Genomic DNA, 12,750 nt, shown 5'->3' with positions numbered 1-12,750 from the left:
AGATGACTCCGTAGTGAGATCACGTAAATGAGCCAAATAAGACAAACAACCCTTATCCATCAAGTGATGAGCATGGATATAAGATATCACCCCCTTAGGATACTAACTCGGATTACCTTTCCACACCAAGGTAGGTAAACCGGATAAGCTAAGGTCATGATCTTTGCATAACAATCTAATATATCATGATAAAGAGATAACCAATCCATACCCATTATCACATAAAAATCAAGCATGTCTAATAAAATCAAGTTTGCAGGGTCTCTCTACCTAAAAATATCACCAAACATCCCCTGTATACCCGATCTACCACTAAAGATTCACCTACCAGAGTAGAAATAGTAATAGGCATAGCAAGGGACTTACTCACATAATCAATACTCGCATTGAAATAAGTCAACAGATAAGAATAGATAGACCTTGGGTCAAATAATACTTAAACAAAACTATGGTAAACTAGAACATACCTATAATAGATACATCAGAGGCCTCTGCCTTATATCTACCCAATATAGCATAGCATAACTGATGGTCACCCTTAGACTGCGAACCACTACGAGCACCACCTCATGTTCCACCCTTAGAACCACGGGTGCCATCTTTAGTATTTTGTGAAGAACCTCAAACAACTAGAGCATTTGTAGAACAAACAACTGGTGCTCCGGGCCATCCAGTAGAAGGAGCACATTTGGGGCCATCTTGGGCCTTATGCCAAAACTCATCACATACATAACAACCTCGAGCACCTGATGGGGGGATAACTAGGAGTGCCAATATGACTTTCGGAGCCCAAAGAACCTTGAATAGTTAGTTAGACTGATCTTCCCTGATAACCATGGGTTCTTGAACTCGAATATTCTCTGCCCTTAGAGGAATGACCCCTAAATTGACCTTGCCAATGAAACCTCTTGGCCCCACCCTATCTAGCACATCGAATACTCTCTATCATCCTGGCATGATCAATAATACTCTAAAATATACCCTAGATAGTACAAGAAAGGCTATAGCCTCCTGGAGATAATCGGCGAATCCCTTCACCAGCTTGCGAATCTACTCGAACTAGGTGGGAATACTCGACATAGCATAATGAGATAACTCATAGAAGTAAGCCTCGTACTTAGATATAGAGAGGGATCCCTGCTCTATTCTATCAAACTCATCCCTACATTGATCACGGAGGCTATAAGGCACAAATCTATTAAGTAATACCTCAGTAAACTGTTCCCAACTCATCATAGGAGAACTAATAGGTCTACGAGAAATAATAGACCTACAACACTCCTTGTCCACTCCCGCAAACTGATATGAAGTGTAAGCTACTCCATGTGCCTCTAAAATGCCTAGGTTGAACAACCTGTCTTGGAACTTAGTCACAAAGTCATAGGCTTTTTCACTGGCTGTACTATCAAACCTTGGAGGCTCCAATCAAACAAACCTCTCGAAGCTCTTCTGCTCAGCTACCGACATGGTAGTACTAGAAAAAACTGGCAGAGCTACAAATATTAGAGGTGCAATAAAAGAAACTAAAAAAGAACCCGTAGTCTGAAATCCTATACTAGGCCCCTGAACTGGCGGTGTAACACCAACTATGAGATGAGAACCTATAGTACCTGGAAGAATACTAGGGGTAGGAGCACCATCTAGTCTAGCCAATAATCGAACCAGTAGCTCCTGAAGTATCGGAGCACTATCGGGAACCACAGGAGGATGGGATGGCCTCTTCTCTTTAGTCTTCTACTCTTAGTCATCCTCATGCTCATACCGGGCTCAGGTGATAGCTATCTAGCTTATCCATAAGTAGGTACTGATCCCCTCACTTGTATTTATCCCGTGGCTCCACTACGTCCTCTACCTTACCCGCGTACGAGGGCTCGGGCAGCAGCTGCAGCCTCACCCTCAGTAACTGTGGCTCTAATCCTCACCATCTGCACAAAAGGAATAGATTAGAGATATACAACACTTGATATAAATAAATCGCACAAAAGGAGTAAAAAGAAGGAAATCCTCCTATTAAGTATCTTGTCTCCTCTAGAAGATAAGCATGAACGTCTATATACCAATATGGAAGACTCTACTAGACACCCTGCTCTTTAACTTATGAGACCGGTAAACCTAGTGCGCTAATACCAATTTGTCATGACCCAAAAATTGAGGTCATGCTGGCACACATCCCAAATTCTATCCTAATATATAAGCCCAAAAAAATCATACGAGACTCCCAAAGGGAAGTCGGGCCACAATTAAACACAATAAATGGACAACAATGAGATTATTCCAAAATCTGGTGTCATAAGTATAAAGAACATCTAATAAAAGGTTCGAGTATTAAGATACAACATAAGTCTCTAAATGATACAAAAGACTGAGAAATAAATATAGACCGATGATGATCCAAATCTTGGGACCTCACTACTAATTTGAGAATACATAATTATCTAAAATATCAACTGCCACATGAGGTACCCTGACTAGTATCTGTATCAAAAAAGGACACAAAAGTAGGGGAGAGTATAATCCACATGTACCTAGTAGGTTTTATCCAACTGAGTATAAAGAATTAATCAAACCTATGAAATAAACTAAGGAACACTTCCACCTGCATACGGAAAAGTTCAATCTGGCATTGATGCCGCCAATTTAAATAGAATAGCGTGAATAAATTAATTCTATAATAATAACTCATAATCACAATTAACCAAATAATTCAAGAAGTACACATATGAATGTAGTGCAATGCAATATGATAATGCAATGATGTGGTGGTATAGTGGAATCAAAACTGTCACACAGCCTATCGTATACACCCGTCGAGCTGTGCTACAAGGCAGGACATGGGGCTCTCGCAGATTATATACTTCAATCATAATATATCATCATTCTTGCCACTATAGTCAAGGGATCACAATGTATCCACTAACCTGCCGTAAAACTGCATTGGTCAGGGACTCAAGATACAAAGGCTTAAAGGTGTTTCATTTTCTTTCTCAAAAAGAATTTTCATATTTCTCAACTTCCCATGTTTCATAACATATTGAATAAGGATGAATGTATCAAAACATGTATGGCATGGAAGTAATATTCAACTCACATGTAGTACAAGGTTCAAAGTTCTCAAAACTTAACCTAGACATGATATTCACCCTCAATAAATAGTAATAGAAAGGAAATACTTCAATTTAAATATTCACCCCTTTCTAAACAATATTTCAATACTCAGGCATGCTTAAAACCCAAACTTAACTGCTCAGGCGGGCATCACTAGTCAAATAATATACTCAAGCCTCTCTCATAGGCAAATCATGAATCACATGCTCTCAAAGCAAATAAAATAACAAATAAGGCACCTTCTGGAACTAGAAGAAGGAATGTAGGAGCTAGTCACCCACACGGGCTATCTAATATAAATAAATCCTTACATGGAAACAAGTTAATAAATAGGCCCTCACACTAGCATCATAATAGATATAAAATTCTCAAATCATACTACAACCCCATCTCAAAGTTTATAACATATGAATGACAATTACCCCATCTTAGTCTCAAAGAAGGATAGCCAAACCTACCTCAATTGCCAAAACCGCATCCGAATATCTCCGCTGGACAAGCAACTCTTGAATTCAACACCCGTAATGACAACTCATTACCAACAATGAAACATAGACATCACAAGGAGTCCAATTAGACCCATATTTATAGGTTTTAGAATTGGGGTAAAATGGTCCAAAAATTAATTATTTTTTAGAAGGGTCAAATCTGGAAATTTATTAGACAATCACATTCTACTGATAATAAGAAACTAATGGTTGAAAAACCCATAAAAATAGAGTTCAGAATGAGTTAGAAATTACTATTTTCCTTAAATTTGGATTAGGGAAGAAATAATAATTTTTGGGGTTTGAAACTAAGATTTACGTGTTAAAATCATCAAATACTTAATGAAAAATGATGGTTTTAGGTCAAAAATCACTTACCCAACACTTTGCCTCGAAAATATCTTCTCAAATCACCTCAAGAAGTTCAAGAACTCAAACAAATGGTGAAAAATATTGAAATGGGAAAAAATGGGCATTTTTGCCCAAAAGGTTACTGTTCACTTGTGTTGACCGCGTATTGATCGCGGTCAACTTACACCACCACCCTTCAAAATATATTTTTGACCCTCAAAACTCATTCAAAACTCTATAAATATGAACCAATAGTGCCAAGTGATCAGAAAACATGTTTCAGAGCCAATGGAACTAGCAGAATCCCCATCCGATACTCGAAACTTGATTTGTTGACCAAATTTAAATTTAACTCATTTAAATTAAATATTTCAACTCAATACCTCAAATCTATGTATTAAGCGATTCTGACAACTCTCCCAAACCGATTTTCACATTCTGGAGCTGATGAAATAGATGGAACCCCATTTTGAGACCCGTAGCTCTAATTGGTACTGAAAATCACTTTTTAGGACTTAAAGCTTATGAAAAACTCAAAAACTCACACAATTCACAACCTATTAAGATTTTAACAGTAGAAAAAATACAAACCGATCAAATAACACTCAAGGGCAATAAAGATAGGGGTAAAATAATAATTTTACATAAATTTTTGAAAATGACCCTCAAGGTCATTAAAGAGGGGTTAGGAAATGGGATCCATTATCACCATTTCTCTTTGTGTTGGCATGGATTATCTCACAAGAATATTGAAATGCTTACATACAAATCCTGTATTCCATTACCATCCTAGGTGCAAGAAGAAAATAATTATCCGACTGATTTTGCTGATGATTTGAAGTAGATATGAAATCAGTAAACATATTACACAGGTGTTTTGTGGTATTCTCAAATACATCAGGTCCAGTGGCTAATTTGGACAAAAATAGTGTATACTTTGGAGGGGTAAAACAAGATGTTCAAGACCAAATTTTACAAACCCTGCAGTTTGTAAGATGAGAAATGCCATTTAGATACTTGGGGGTACCCTGGAGTACCAAAATAATGTATATAGTGCAATGCAAGCCCCTTATTAATAAAATGATCAATATAATTACTAGCTGGACTACTAAGTTTTTTTTCTTATGCTGGAAGAGCTCAATAAGTTCAACATATTCTATTCTCCATCCAGACTTTTTGGGCGCAAATATTTGCCTTACCAAAAAAGATACTACATGTTGTGGAGAGTATATGTAGGAGGTTTATGTGGATAGGAAGAGTGGAGGCATCAAAGAAAGCACTCATTGATTAGGAGAAGTTATGTTGTCCCAAGACTAATAAGGGGCTTAATTTCCTTACTGTGTTCATCTGGAATAACGTTGCAATAGGAAAACATCTGTGGAACTTATGCAAAAAGAAGGACAAACTATGGGTAGAATGGATACTGTAACATCCCTCAAAATACTCACAAGTGCCTTAAAAATATCGTGGGAATAAGCCACTCAAGTAATGCATTATCCTTAATCTTTTTAGAAAATTTGAGTTCGGAATATCGATCAGGGCGTCAAAACCTGTAGGTAAATAGTCTCGGTTGATTTTTAGGACCCGTAGATTGAAAGGTAGATTTCTCAAGTAACTGTGCAAACCAGTATGGTCTGCGACAAGTCCGTGTCGCGGACTTTCTTGCCTCCGCATCGCGGACCTGGCTATGTATTTTTGGCCGAATTTAGTTTTTAGTAGGGCACTTTAGAATTTTTCCTAAATTATTAGCTAATGAACCTATATGTTTTTAGGACCTAATTCAACTCTATAAATTAACCTAAACCCCTAATTCTATTCTTTCTTCTATAATTCATCTACTCAAATATTTTCTCTCTCTACAAAAGACTCTCAAGGACTCCATTTAAGGCTTCAAGTAAATTCACTCAAGTCTCTATCAAAACTCACAAGTTCTTTTAAATTATTTGGTGTTCTCACTTAAGGTATGTGGGTATTGATTCATAGATTCTTTCATCCATGAAGCCCAATCAATTTTTTAAGGTTTTCTATTAAATTAAAGTTTGGTATTTTATGGATTTATGATCTCTATTCCTATTACATGAATTTTAATTCAAAGTATGATCATGAGTCTATTTTGATATAAATTGATGGTAAGTTTTTCCATGAATTCTCCTATTTTGATCTCTAGGGTTCATGATGAAAATTATACTTCCTAATGATATTATCTATATGAATTATGTAAGGAATGATATAAAGTTTATGATCATGCATGTTTTAAGTCAATTACATAATTTTCAAAGTCAATTGACTATGCAATTGAGTTCTACTCTAAATTCAAGGTATGAATTTCATGCAAGTTATGAAGTAAGGTGACTTAGGGCCCTATGTGGTGACCTAAGGCCCTATGATAAGAATTATGCAAATATGGTTGTAATGATAAAAGGAAAATTCTCACATTACAGTACGTTATGATAATGAGCTACTCCATGATTTCAAACCTATGATAATGACTATGATATATGAAATTATGATTTCTATACTATGTATGTATTCCGTGGGATTTGACTTAGCACCGAATATGGACTTTAGGAGGGGGCTCTAAGTACGGGGTCTTTATACAAAGTCTCTTATCTCATATCTATGTGCCACTATAGGATTACCTTCATGGTCTAGCTAGTGGATCCACATATAGCATATGCATGATCCGATAGTAGGGTAGAGTCTACCTTGAGTAGATTCCCCTTTTTCTTCATTGTATGGAGAGACAACGGGATTCCATGTTATAGCTCACATGCTCTTATTGTCGGTTATGGTTCCTATCCCACATATGTATGATCTCTTAAGTATGCGATGATTTTAAATTATACTTTTTAAATGTTTTGGTCAATATGATTTTCTAATGTCTTTACTTACCTCATCTTACCATGTGATTTTCTTGAGCAGTGTATTCCATGATTTACGTTGCATGTCACGCCCACATACTTAGTATATTCCAACGTACTAATGCATAATTTTTTCCTACATTGTCTCATAATGTAGGGGTCGAGGTTGAAGATCACACTCATCTACACGGCTAGTTAAGCTTTCCTATTCAGCGGTTGTGGTCAGTCCTCATTTATCGGAAACTAGTTATTGAGTTAGTTATTGTTTTCAAAGACTTTTGCTACGTTTTATATTAAGGGTGAGATAGGGACATGTCTTATCACCCTCCCATATTCATGAATAGAGGCATCTAGTTGGATAAATATTTTGAGTCTATGTTGTCATGTATCGCTCTTAAATTTTTATTCATGATTTAGACTCTCTTATGATATTTATTCTTTTATTATACCTTGTATATGCTTATGATATGTACAAGAGGCTTGGTTGGAGCCCTTCGAGGTTCAATCGTTGTGTTACAACTAGGACCTAGGTCGGGTCATGACAAACTAGGTATTAGAGCACAAGGTTCTTTTTTTCAAGTGTCCTAGGGTGTCCAACATGCCGTGTCAAGTAGATTCTTATTCATGGGTGTGAAGTGCGCCACACTTATGAGTAGTAGGCTATGAGGCATTTTAGTAATTCTCACTTCTTTCATAATTCATGTCGTGCTATAGGGTTTACCGTAAGACTTCTTTTTCCTTAATGGTCTTTCTATGTGATTTTTAGAAAGATGGCTCCAAGAAGACCACCATTTCCAAGGGGAGATAATATTAATGAATCCAATCTCCCTCGGTTCCTCAATACAATGGTCCTCTATCGGACCAAGTGACTAATGCGGAGTTTCGAACTACCATTACTATGCTAGCTCAAGTGGTAACCAACCAAGGTGTTATGACTCCTCCTAATGTTCCTAATCTGGCCTCAAGAGTAAGGGACTTTGCATGAATTAATCCTCCATAATTTCATGGCTCAAAAGTTGATGAGGATCCTCAAGAGTTCATTAATGAGGTCTATAAGATAGTGAGTATTATGGGGATGACTTTGAAAGAAAAAGCGGAGTTGGCGGCTTACCAACTTAAGGGTGTTTCTCAAATATAGTACACGCAATGGAACTTTGAGGGGGTGGATAAAGGTCCTATTGAATGAGAATCTTTCAAACTTGCTTTCCTTTATCACTTTATCCCTCTTGAGTTAAGGGAGGCTAAAGTATTGGAGTTTATAAATATTTGACAAGGCAATATGGCGATGAGGGACTATGCCCTCAAGTTTACTAAGCTATCCAAGTAAGCTCCTTTAATGGTTACAGATCGACATGCCTGAATGAGTAAATTCATATTGGGGGTATCCGACTTGGTTGCTAAGGAATGTTGCACCGCTTGCTTGTTAAGGAGATGGACATATCTCGGCTAATGACTTTTGCCGAACAAATTGAAGAAGAAAAGCTCAAGGAAATGAGGATGAGAGATTCTAAGAGGGTCCGGTATGAAGATGGGTTCTCTAATGCTAGGATCATTAGTAGTAGTGGACGCTCTCATCAAGGCCAAAGCTTGGGAAAGAAGTTTGCTATGAATAAGGTACCATACCCTAAATCTCAAGAAGAAGGAGCCGTAATTTCTAGTAACCCTTCTTTTCCTAAGTGTGCAAAGTATGGAAAACATCATAGAGAAAAGTTCTTGATGGGAACGGGTGCTTGCTATAGATGTGGAAAGATGGGTCATAAGCTATACGAGTGCCTTCTTATTGTCAACAAGGGTGGAGAAGGACTTTCTTTAGGAGGCCAAGTTCAATAAGGAGATGAAGCTCAACCTAAGGTGGCCAACACAAAAACCAATTATATGCTCTTCATGCTAGAAAAAAAGTTGATGAGGCTCCCGATGTGGTCACGGGTATGTTACGAGTCTTTAACTTTGATGTTTATGCATTGCTTGATTCGAGTGCCAACTTGTCTTTTGTTACTCCTTACATTGCTATAAGATTTGATATGTGCCCCGAGGAGTTAATAGAACCCTTTTTAGTTTATACTCCCATCGGTGATTCAATATTAGCCAAGAGAGCTTATAGAAATTATTCCGTATGGGTCTTGCACAGAGTTATTCCATGTTACCTTGTTAAACTTGATATGACTTATTTTGACATCATTCTTGGTATGGATTAGTTACATGTTGCTTATGCATCCATATGTTTTAGGACTCGTGTGGTTAAGTTACACTTTCCTAATGAGCCTATTCTTGAATGGAAGGGAAATGATTCAATGGTTAAGGGTCGATTCATCTTATGCATTAAGTCCCGAAAAATGATTTCCAAAGGGTGCATTTATCATATTGTGTGAGTTAGGGACATCGATTCCAAAACTCCTGCTCTTGAGCCGGTCCCTATAGTTAATAAGTTTTTCGATGTGTTTTCTGATGATTTACCTAGTATTTTCCCAAAAGGGAAATTGACTTTGGCATAGATCTCTTTCCCGATATCCAACCTATTTCTATTTCTCCTTACCGTATGGCTCCGGTGGAACTTAAGGAGTTGAAGGAACAATTGAAGGATTTTTTGGATAAAGATTTTATAAGACCAAGTATTTCACCATGGGGTGCTCCCGTGTTATTTGTTAGGAAGAAATATGGGTCACTCTGAATGTGTATAGACTACCGGCCATTGAATAAGGTCACCATAAAGAACAAATATCCAATTTCAAGGATAGATGACTTGTTTGATCAATTACAAGGAGCAAGCTACTTTTCTAAGTTTGACCTCCATTTCAGTTATCATCAATTGAGGGTAAAAGAGTGTGATATTCCCAAAATGGCTTTTCGGATGAGGTATGATCATTTTGATTGTAATAATATCATTTGGTTTGACTAATGCTTCATGAATTTGATGAATCTTATCTTTAAACCATATTTAGACATATTTATAGTGGTGTTCATTGATGATATCTTGATTTATTCTCGAAATGAGGAAGATCATATGGGCCACTTGAGGATTGTGTTGCAAATATTGAGAGAAAAGCAATTATTTGCTAAATTTAGTAAGTGCGAATTTTGTCTAAGGGAGGTTGCATTTCTTGGCCATGTGGTTTTCAGTGATGGGATTAAAGTAGATCCAAAGAAAATGAAGGCAGTTAAGAATTGACCTAGACCATTATCTCCTTCGGACATTAGAAGCTTTTTGGACTTAGACGGATACTACAAAAGGTTTGTTGAAGGGTTCTCATCTATTGCTTTGCCTTTAACTAAGTTGACACAAAAGAAGGCAAAATTCCAATGGTCGGAAGAATGTGAGAAAAGTTTTCAACTATTGAAGGATCGTCTTACATCGGCTCCTATTTTGACATTGCCCGAAGGTTCAGATGGGTTTGTTGTTTATTGTAATGCTTCACGTGTTGTTTTTGATTTTGTCTTGATGCAATATGGTAAGGTTATAACTTTTGCCTCTAGACACCTTAAGGTGCATGAAAGGAACTATCCAACCCATGATCTTGAACTTGCGGCGGTTGTATTTGTGTTGAAAATTTGGCGCCATTATCTTTATGGGGTGCATGTTGATGTGTTTAGTCAACGATACTTGAACCTTAGGCAAATGAGGTGGTTGAACTCCTAAAAGACTTTGACATGAGCGTGTTGTACCATCTGGATAAGGCAAATATTGTAGCCAATGCCCTTAGTCGGTTATCTATGGGTATTATTGCATATGTTGAGGAAGATAAAAGGAAATTGGTTAAAGAGGTCCATAGATTGGCACATTTAGGTATGCATTTGGTTAATTCCAATGATGCAGATGTTCTTATACATAATGGTTCAAAATTGTCTCTTGCGGAAGACGTTAAGGCCAAATAAGACAATGATTTAATTTTGATCGAATTGAAGAAGTTATTTGCCAAAAAATCCGTTGAGGCTTTCTCCATAGGAGAAGATGGAATACTATGTTACCAAGGTAATTTGTGTGTTCCAAATATTGATGGATTAAGCGAGTTGATATTAAATGAGGCCCATAGTTCTCGGTATTCAATTCATCCGGGATCCACCAAGATGTATCGTGACTTGAGGGAAGTGTATTGGTGGAATGGCATAAAGAAGGACATAGCAGAGTTTGTGGTTAAGTGTCCAAATTTTCAACAAGTGAAAGTTGAGCATCAAAGGCCGGGAGGTTTAGCTCAAGAAATCAAAATTCCTACATGGAAGTGGAAAAATATGAATATGGACTTTGTCACGGATTTGCCTCGTACTAGAAGACAACATGATTCTATTTGGGTCATTGTGGACTGAATGGCCAAATCGGCATATTTTCTACCGGTCAAGACTTCTTATGGTGCCAAAGACTATGCTAACTTGTACATTTGTAAACTTGTGAAACTTCATGGTGTTCCTTTGTCGATTATATCGGATAGAGGTACTCAATTTAGTTCACATTTTTGGAAGTCATTTCAGAAAGGTCTTGGTACTAAAGTCAAGCTAAGTACCGCTTTCCATCCTCAAACCAATGGACAAGCCGAAAGAACAATTCAAACCTTGGAGTATATGTTAAGAGCATGTGTGATTGATCTTACAGGAAGTTGGGTTGAACATTTTCCATTGATTGAGTTTGCCTACAGTAATAGTTATCACTCTAGCATGCAAATGGCTCCTTTTGAAGCCTTATACGGGAGAAGATGTAGGTCTCCGGTAGGGTGGTTTGAAGTAGGTGAGATGGCATTAATTGGTCCAGATTTGGTAATTTATGCAATGGAGAAACTAAGGCTCATAAGAGAAAGATTGAAAATGGCTCAAAGTCATCAAAAGTCCTATTCAGACACTAGGAAGAGAGAGCTTGAATTTGATGTGGATGATATGGTGTATTTGAAGATTTCACCTATGAAAGAGGTAATGCAGTTTGGTAAGAAAGGGAAGTTGAGCCCTATATGAGGACCCTATAGGATATTGAAGTGCATTGGCAAAGTAGCATATGAGTTAGACTTGCCACTTGAGCTGGCTTTGGTTTATTTGGTATTTCATGTGTCAATATTGAGGAAGTTTGTAGGTGATCCAAATTCTATTGTACCAATGGAGAATGTAAGTATTGAAGATAATTTAACTTATGAGGATGTCCCGATAGAGATTTTAGACCGGTAAGTGAAGAGGTTAATAAATAAAGACGTTGCATTCGTTAAAGTGTTATGGAGAAATCAACAAGTAGAGAGTGCTATATGGGTAATGGAATTAGACATGATGAAGCGTTATCCGTATCTGTTTCCTTTCACTCGATCCTAAAGGTACTAATTTGTTCATGATGAAATCGATTAAACTCCTACGTTTCAGTTCCATATGTCATTCATATATGCGTGCATGATTAATGAAAATGATTTTCTCAAATACTATGTTTTTTGTTAAGTATGAAGTTTACATGTTCTATGCATTTTTCGAAGTGTCCTCATAATCATGTTGGGTTGTTAGTCCTTTTTCCATGTCCTTCCCATATTAGTTGTATCTCATTCGAGGACGAATGTTCCCAAGAGGGAGATATTGTAACATCCCTCAAAATGCTCACAATTGTCTTAAAATGCCTTGGAAATAGACCGCTCAAGTAATGCATAATTCTTAATCTTTTTGGAAAATCTGAGTTTGGAATATCGATCAGGGGGTCAAAACCAGTAGGAGAGTAGTCTCGGTAGATTTTTAGGACCCGTAGATCGAAAGATAGATTTCTCAAGGAACTGCCCAAGCTAGTAAGGTCCGTGACAAGTCCGCATCGCGGACTTGCTTGCCTCCGCGTTGCAGACCTGTTTGTGTGTTTTTGGCCGAATTTAATTTTTAATAATGTCACTTTAGACTTTTTTCTAAATTGTTAGCTAACCTAGACATTTTTAGGACATAATTCAACTTTATAAATTAACCTAAACCCCTAATTTTATTCATTCTTCTACAATTCACCTACT

Source organism: Solanum dulcamara, chromosome 11 (assembly GCF_947179165.1).
Source record: "Solanum dulcamara chromosome 11, daSolDulc1.2, whole genome shotgun sequence".
In the NCBI taxonomy this organism is placed as follows: Eukaryota; Viridiplantae; Streptophyta; class Magnoliopsida; order Solanales; family Solanaceae; genus Solanum; species Solanum dulcamara.
Note: the sequence above shows the minus strand (reverse complement) of the source record.